At 29.9% G+C, this 7,930-nt stretch overlaps 1 pseudogene; it reads left to right on the top strand.

Moving 5' to 3' along the window:
* Positions 1 to 2,418: 2,418 nt before the first annotated feature.
* On the top strand, positions 2,419 to 6,856 carry LOC102585016 (alcohol dehydrogenase class-3-like; annotated as a pseudogene).
* Positions 6,857 to 7,930: the final 1,074 nt, after the last annotated feature.

The following is a 7,930-nucleotide window of genomic DNA, read 5'->3' as shown; positions in this document are numbered from 1 at the left end:
TTGCTCTATACTTGAATATTGATTGATTGAATTTAATATGATAGTTGGACATTGAACTCTAGATATGGGAGATATCTACTTGGCAAGTGAATTTATAGGCTATGTTCTATTAAAATCAATATAGTGTTTCATTAATAGCCAAGAACTTAACTTAGCCGGAATAAGTATATTTGCATTAAATTATAGTACCAATTAATTTCTTATTTGGATGACAAGTTCGGGATAACTTATTTTGGGATTAATAATTAGTATCGGGATAACTTATTCCTCCCTTTGGGTGATATAGTAATTCTGAGATAATTTATCCCGGATAAAATAAGTAAATGACAAAAATGTCTTTTTAAACCCTTTTTATACATAACTTTTTTACATTCATGAAGGACATTTTTGTAAACATATAAAATATTCTTAAAATTTATTATTTTGAATACAACAAATCAAACACTCAATAAAAAATAATCTTATTAGAACTTATCCCATCATAATTTATCCTATCATAACTAATCTTATCATAGCTTGAATTCAAACCAAACAAGTCCTTATGGTCTTATACTGTTAACATGTTATAATATAGTAAAAATGTAATTAACTAGAGTTTAACCAACATGGGTTGTGGTGCCCTGGTGGGAGTGCTTCATTCTTAATCAGGGTTTTGGGTTTGAGCCCTGGATATAGAGAAAATTCTGCTGGGAGCGTCAACCCCGAGTGGGACCTGCAGTGCGCGATTCGAAGGTCTAATGTGAGCTCCGAACACTGGGTGGGAAACCAAAAGAAATAAAATTAGAGTTTATAATAATAGGAGAAAACAAAATGCTAGGAGGAAAATGTTTCCTTTGTTTGACATTCAACCCTACCTTCCTCTCCCATAGCTATTATTGCATTGGTACAGCTAATTAGAGGTGTTTAAAGTTTGTGTACAGATCTATTCAAATCGATAAAATAAATTATTTTTTATTTGATTTGATTTTATATTTTTAAATTAATATTTTATTTGATTTTGATTTTATTCAAACTATTAAAAATATAATCAAATTGAATCGATAATTATATACATATTTTTTTATAATTATATATTATACTAAATCGAATCGAAATCGTAACAATCGAATAGATAAATATATATTTTAATTTAATTTTATTAATTTAAAAATTATTTTTAATCACACAAATATTTATAACTTATTTACACCATAAATTTTGATTTTTTCTAAAAAAAAGTTCCTTCTTAAGATCATGTTTGACATTGCTGTTGTGAGGTCAAAAGTGTTTTTTTGAGAAAAAAGAAGAAGAAGAAGAAGAAATATAATTGTTTGACAAATCATTAAAACTTTTTTTAAATGAAAGTAGAAATAATTTTTCTGTTGTTGGGAAGAAATTAAAATTTGTACTTCTTAAAAAAAGTAGAAGTAGAAAATTATTATTTTGAATACAAAAATATCTCTTTCATATATACATAATTACGAATATATCCATTATTAATTGATTAGCAAATCTCATAAGTCTGGTTAAGTTTCATTCAAGAATTGTATTTTGTTTTTTGTATAATAATTTTTTATTTTATTTTATGTTTATATATTATTCTTTATATTTTATATTTAATATATCATTTTATGTTTTATTTTATAGAATTATAAATAAAGGTAACAACAATATTTTTGTAGGATTAGAAATATAAAGAACTTTATTAATTTTTATGGTGAATTTTTCTTATGTAGTGGTTTAATTTGTGGAGTGGGTTTTAAATTTATTTTTTTGATATTTATAATTATATTTAATTCACCATGTTAATATTATATTCATATTTTATATTTTATTTATTATTTTACAGAATTAGAAAATAAAGGTAACAACAATATTTTTGTAGGATTAAAAATATAAAGAACTTTATTTATTTTTGTGGTGAATTTTTCGTATATAGTGGTTTAATTTGTGGAATGGTTCTTAAATTTATTTTGCTTGATATTTTTAATTATATTTAAATCATCATGTTAATTTTTAGTTTATTTATTTATGTATAATATTGATTGAAAATTTGAATATGTACATTTTAATTTAATTAAAATTTTGCAATAGATATTTATTATAGTTTCTTTCTATAAAATAATCTTAATATTAAAAGCACATTGATACTTATCATTTTTAGTAATTTGACTGTCAAAAACACTTTTTATAAAAGTTTAGTCAAACACAAAATGCTTATCAAAAGCACTTTTCAAATGAATTAGCCAAATAAAGTTTTTTTTTTCTTTTCAAAAACACATTTTTAAAAAGTCATTTTAAAAAATACTTCTAAAAATAAGCATTTTTAGCAGCAATACCAAACATGCTCTAAATCATACCGTATAATATTATGTAAATTGAAAATTAAAAAGTATTTAAAGAGGGTCCTGTCAATTGATTTCCAGTGAAACATTTCTGTCTCTCTCCTCCAACTTGAAGCAAAGTCCCTTATCTTTACATATTAAGCAAAGTTCAGGTAATAATTATATCTAATTTGTTTGAGTTTTGTTAATTTCTTGGCCTTTTTTTCTTCTACAAGTTATATTATATTATTGATGAATTTTTGGTTCTTGCTTTTGAGTATATATATAGTCAAGAATTTGGAGGATCTCGTCTGTTCACAGTAATTTGTGTACAACAATTGAACTTTTTGAGTTACATTTTTGTGGGATGAGGACAATTTAGACTCTTTATATAATTCGTTGGCTTTTGAGGTAGAGTTAGAGTCAATCACATTCCAAATCTATCAAAGTTGGGCTCCTGTATTAAATTGTTAATGCTTCATCTAAAGTAAAGTTATTCGCATATTTTGCTTAGAAACCTCAACCCGATCTTATACCATGGACTCAAGCAACCCAAAGGTCATCACATGCAAAGGTGAGTGATAATCATGGAGATTGAGAGCTAGTTTTTTCTTTAATTTCAACATTATGAGAAGATTTATGCGTTATGTGTGTGTGCGTGCAGCTGCAGTAGTATGGAAGGAAGGGGAGATGATAAAGATCGAAGAGATACAAGTGGATCCACCTAAATCAAATGAAGTTCGAATTAAGATGCTCTTTGCCAGTTTGTGCCACACTGACATTCTTGCTTCCAATGGTTATCCCTATGTATGTTACTCTGTTTCCATTTCATTCTTCTCATCTTTTCTAACTAATTTGGATCCATCGTTTTGTTTATGTTGTTTTTCTTCTGTCCTCTCCAGCCTTTATTTCCTCGAGTTCTTGGACATGAAGGAGTTGGGTAGGAAAATCTTCTTTCTCTGTTTCATTCTATGTAAAATTACATTTACGGGTCTCCAGGAAAGGGCCGGACCACAAGGGTCTACTGCATGTAACCTTACTCTGCATTTCTGCAAGAGACTGTTTACATGACTCTGACCTGTGATGGCAACAACTTTACTAGATAATTATTGCAAATTGATTTGAAAATGGATATATTTAGCCAATCTCGACTTATTTGAATTTGCAGCATGATAGAAAGTGTGGGAGAAAATGTAGACAAATCTAAAAGAAGGAGATATAGTGATGCCACTTTACTTAGGAGAATGCAAAGAATGCCCAAATTGCAAGTCAGGGAAGTCCAATTTATGTCACAAATATCACTTGACCTTTTCTGGTCTAATGTTGGATGACACATCAAGAATGTCAATTCATGGAGGACAAGTATTATACCAAATTTTTACTTGCGCCACGTTGTCGGAATATACAGTTGTTAATGCCAACTACGTAATCAAGGTTGATCCTCAGAAGATTCCGCTTCAACATGCTAGCTTGCTTTGTTGTGGATTTACAACAGGTTATGGAGCAACATTCAGAGAAGTTCATGTTGAAAAGGGCTCAACTGTTGCTGTACTAGGTCTTGGTGCTGTTGGACTTGGAGTGAGTACTACATTTTGACTTAGCTCGATGTTTAAATGTAACAGGATATATAAAAGGGGTAGTAATAATAAAATAAATTGCAGGCGATTGAGGGAGCTCGAAGTCAAGGGGCATCGAAAATAATTGGTGTTGATATAAACGAATTGAAACAAGGAAAAGGAAAAGTGTTTGGAATGACGGACTTCATTAACCCTAAAGAATCCAGGACATCAGTTTCCGAGATGATAAAAGATGTTACTGAAGGCATAGGTGTTGATTATGTTTTCGAATGTACTGGGATACCATCCATGCTTAATGAAGCCATTGAAGCCTCAAAATTGGTAAAAAAAATTCTGTATTTTGTTGATAAAACAGATAAACAAACATATATAGAAACGTATTAACATTATATTCTTCTTGTTGATCTCAATTACTATTAGGGAATTGGGACAATTGTTGTAATTGGTGCAGGACATGGACTTACTAGGGAATTCAACTTAGTTTCCTTATTATGTGGTCGAACATTGAAAGGTTCAGTCTATGGTGGAATAAGACTTCACTCAGATCTTCCTGCTCTACTTCATAGATGCGCAAATAAGGTACAATTTTCGTTACCTCGTTCAGTGATAGAGCCAAGATTTTCATTAAAGAAGTTTAAAAATATAAAAAAGTAAGCACACAAAAAAGTTGAACAGACTTCAGCATTTACTATATATACAGAAAAAATATTTTTAATTATATATAAACAGTGTAATTTTCCATTGAAGGATGAACCTTTGGGCTCTTACTAGCTTCGTCCCTGACCTCATTATGATTAGTAAGATAAGGCTATCTCTTTTGCTTGTACTCTTTTCTTTGAAGTTCTCCTTTTATATTTATTAATAAAACTAGTCCTAGACATCCTGTCTACTTTTTAAATAAAAAATATGATATACTTTTGAAGACAAACAAAAGAGGAAAATATGACACATCAATTGGCACAAGGAGTGGCAAACAAGTGAGTTGAGTCAAATATGAGTCGATCAAAAACGTGTTAAATAAAAATGGATAAAATACTCGACTTGACTCATATTTTAAATGGGTAAAATCGAGTTACCCAATAAATAATATCGGTAAATATGGATACAATACCCATATTACAGTAGGAATCATGTTAAAGGCTTTAAAAGCGAAATCTTTTACCCCCTCCTCACCCCATCCCCACAAAAAAAACATTATAATATTATTTATATATGTATGTATCTTTTTAACGGAAAAGGATCAAATACACCCCTATACTGTACTATTGGAAATAATTTATATATATTCTTCGTTATACTTTCGCGTCATATATTCCGTTATACTTTGGTACATATATACCCCTAATTTTAACAGAATGACACATGTTAGCTTAAAAATCAATTAAGCCATTTCCAATTTTAATTACCCAATTCCTTTGAAACCCACCCATTTCCTCCTGACCCACCTTCAAGGAAATCCATTTCCTTAAGTCACCTTCTTTATCTAAAATTTCTATTAAAAGCAGGCCTCAACCACCGTGAAAACTCAGTGTGAAACTCAAGGAAGAACTGAAAAGCTAATACCATCTAGATTGAATCCTCAACTTCCGGCAACCAACACCGGCAAGAGCATCCCACAATATAAAATGGAAAACTTTTCTTAACACAAATAATGCAAATACCTTTTAAAGAAAGTTGATATTGAAGCTTATAGTGGGAAATTACAGTTGAAGGAGATGGTGTGGAGATTTAGCATCTGGTGTGTTGAACTTCTATTTTTCTTACTTATGCAGTACTCCCTTGGTAATGCTATTATTAATAAAATTACTTTATCCTAGTAAAAAAATAAAAATAGAAGCAATGCTTCTCACTTCCTCCTATTTCACAGTGAGCTTTTGTGGCTGATATTAATGGAGGTTTTAGATAAAGGAGATGATTTATGAAATTGGATTGGTTGAAGGTGGGTCACCCGGAAATGGGTGGATTTCAAGGAAATTGAGTATTTAAAATTAGGGATGAGTTATTTGATTCTTAAATTGACATGTGTTCCTCCGTTAAAATTAGGGGTATATATGTGTCAAAGTATAACGGGAAGGGTATATATGAACCGAAAGTATAACGAAAAGTATATATAAACTATTTCCAATAGTACATGGGTATATTTGACCTTTTTCCGTATTTTTAATTATAATTTATATATGTAGTCCATGTAGTTCCATTTTATTTTTATCAAACTTAAAATATTTATTTATAATTTAAATATCTTAACGTTTATAAAAGGATTACATTTTTTTTTCTATTTTGTTAATGTAATATTTAACTTCTATTTTATTTGAATTAAAATATTTATTGTGTTTACATAGTAATAAATTATATATATTCAGATGTTTAAAAACAAACACTGTTAATCATTCAGTTTTCAGTTCTATAGACAATATCTTAATCATTCAGATGTGCATTCAAATTCGGACGTCTTAATCTTAATGAAAACAAATAAGGCTTTATTCATATTTTATCTATTTTAAATGAGTTCGATATCCAACCCATTTAAGATGAACAAATTTGAATAAGTAGGTAAATTACCTATTTTGACACCTCTAGTTGACACGAAAAATGTAGTTTTGATCGGTTAGTCGATTATAAAGTGTAACCTCTTGAAAATTCTTTAGATAGTATAGATTTGATTTTGTACTTAGAATTTTTTTTTTCTTTTGGCATTTTTAATTTTTTCGGATTGATATTGATTTATTTTTTCTTCAGGAGATTCAACTAGATGAGCTTATAACTCATCAAGTTTCGTTGACTGAAATCAACCAATCATTTGAGTTATTGAAAGATCCACATTGTGTCAAGATTATTATCAAGTTCTAAGAAATTAAATCAATTTTATAACAGATTGAAGACTTTTATATCAAAAATAACGATGCAGAGTTATATTATTTACTCAATTCTGAAATTGGTTTAATTCATGCACCATTTGTTGTATGTGTATGATAAGCAAATAAATATTGTATTGTTTTGTTATAAATAAATGTGTATGGCCATGTGGCTCATACACTGTTGCAAAATTGAAGCTGAAATTGTCACAACGAATGTAACTGAAAATCTAAAACATGCTATTGTGGGGAAATTTTCATATGGTTGGCCAGATCTGGAGGAGTTGCGTACCGCTATTCCTGCGCAATGTAACATCAAAGGTGATTGTAAGATTGGATATTTCGGAAATAGGCATATATTGATTAGATTGTCCCTTAAAGAAGATTTTATTAATCTTATATCAAAGGTTGCTTTCTACATCAAATCGAAAGATGGTGTCTCCTATCAAATGCGACCATTAGTATATATAACTCTAAGTTCACTGTGGAAGAGTAAACTACAATGGCTATGGCGTGGATATCGTTTCCTAACTTGTTGCCAACCTTTTTCGTCAAAGAGTCTTTATTCTCTTTAGCATATGCGGTAGGAACCCCTATACATCTTCAATTAATAAAACTAGGCCTAGCTATGCCACATCTACCTGATCATGTAAGAATGGATATTGAAAATGAAGATATGGGTTATAAGGACTGTCAAAGTTAATATTCAGTATGATTATTTTCTCAAATATTGCGAAGAGTGCAAACTACAAGACCATAACATGTATGAGTGTAGGGTCATTCATCTTGAACTAGCAAATACGAACGAGGACTACAAGACAGATGCAGGATCGCACATGGGGGCTGACGACAAAAGCAAAGATGATGGGAATGATAAACAACTACATGGTAATAATAAAGGGGGAAGTATGCAACAATCTCAACCTTCTGGTTCTTTTCCTAGGAGACTGACTAGCGGAAAAATTGTGGGAAATCCTGAAGATTGGAATGAAGTTACTAATAAGAAAGCATAAACATAAGCTTGAACTGATGAAAAAGAAATATACTTACCTCTTTTCAACTCACTCAACTCAACTCAATGAAACAGAGTTCTCTTCAACTTAGAGAAATATGGCTCAACTCAGAAATAAGATACTCAACTCAGCAATAACATACTCAACTCAGTGAAACATAGTTCAACTCTACTCAGGGAAAT

Source organism: Solanum tuberosum, unplaced genomic scaffold (genome assembly GCF_000226075.1).
Source record: "Solanum tuberosum cultivar DM 1-3 516 R44 unplaced genomic scaffold, SolTub_3.0 scf00042, whole genome shotgun sequence".
Lineage (NCBI taxonomy): Eukaryota > Viridiplantae > Streptophyta > Magnoliopsida > Solanales > Solanaceae > Solanum > Solanum tuberosum.
This window is presented reverse-complemented; position numbering and strand designations above follow the sequence as displayed.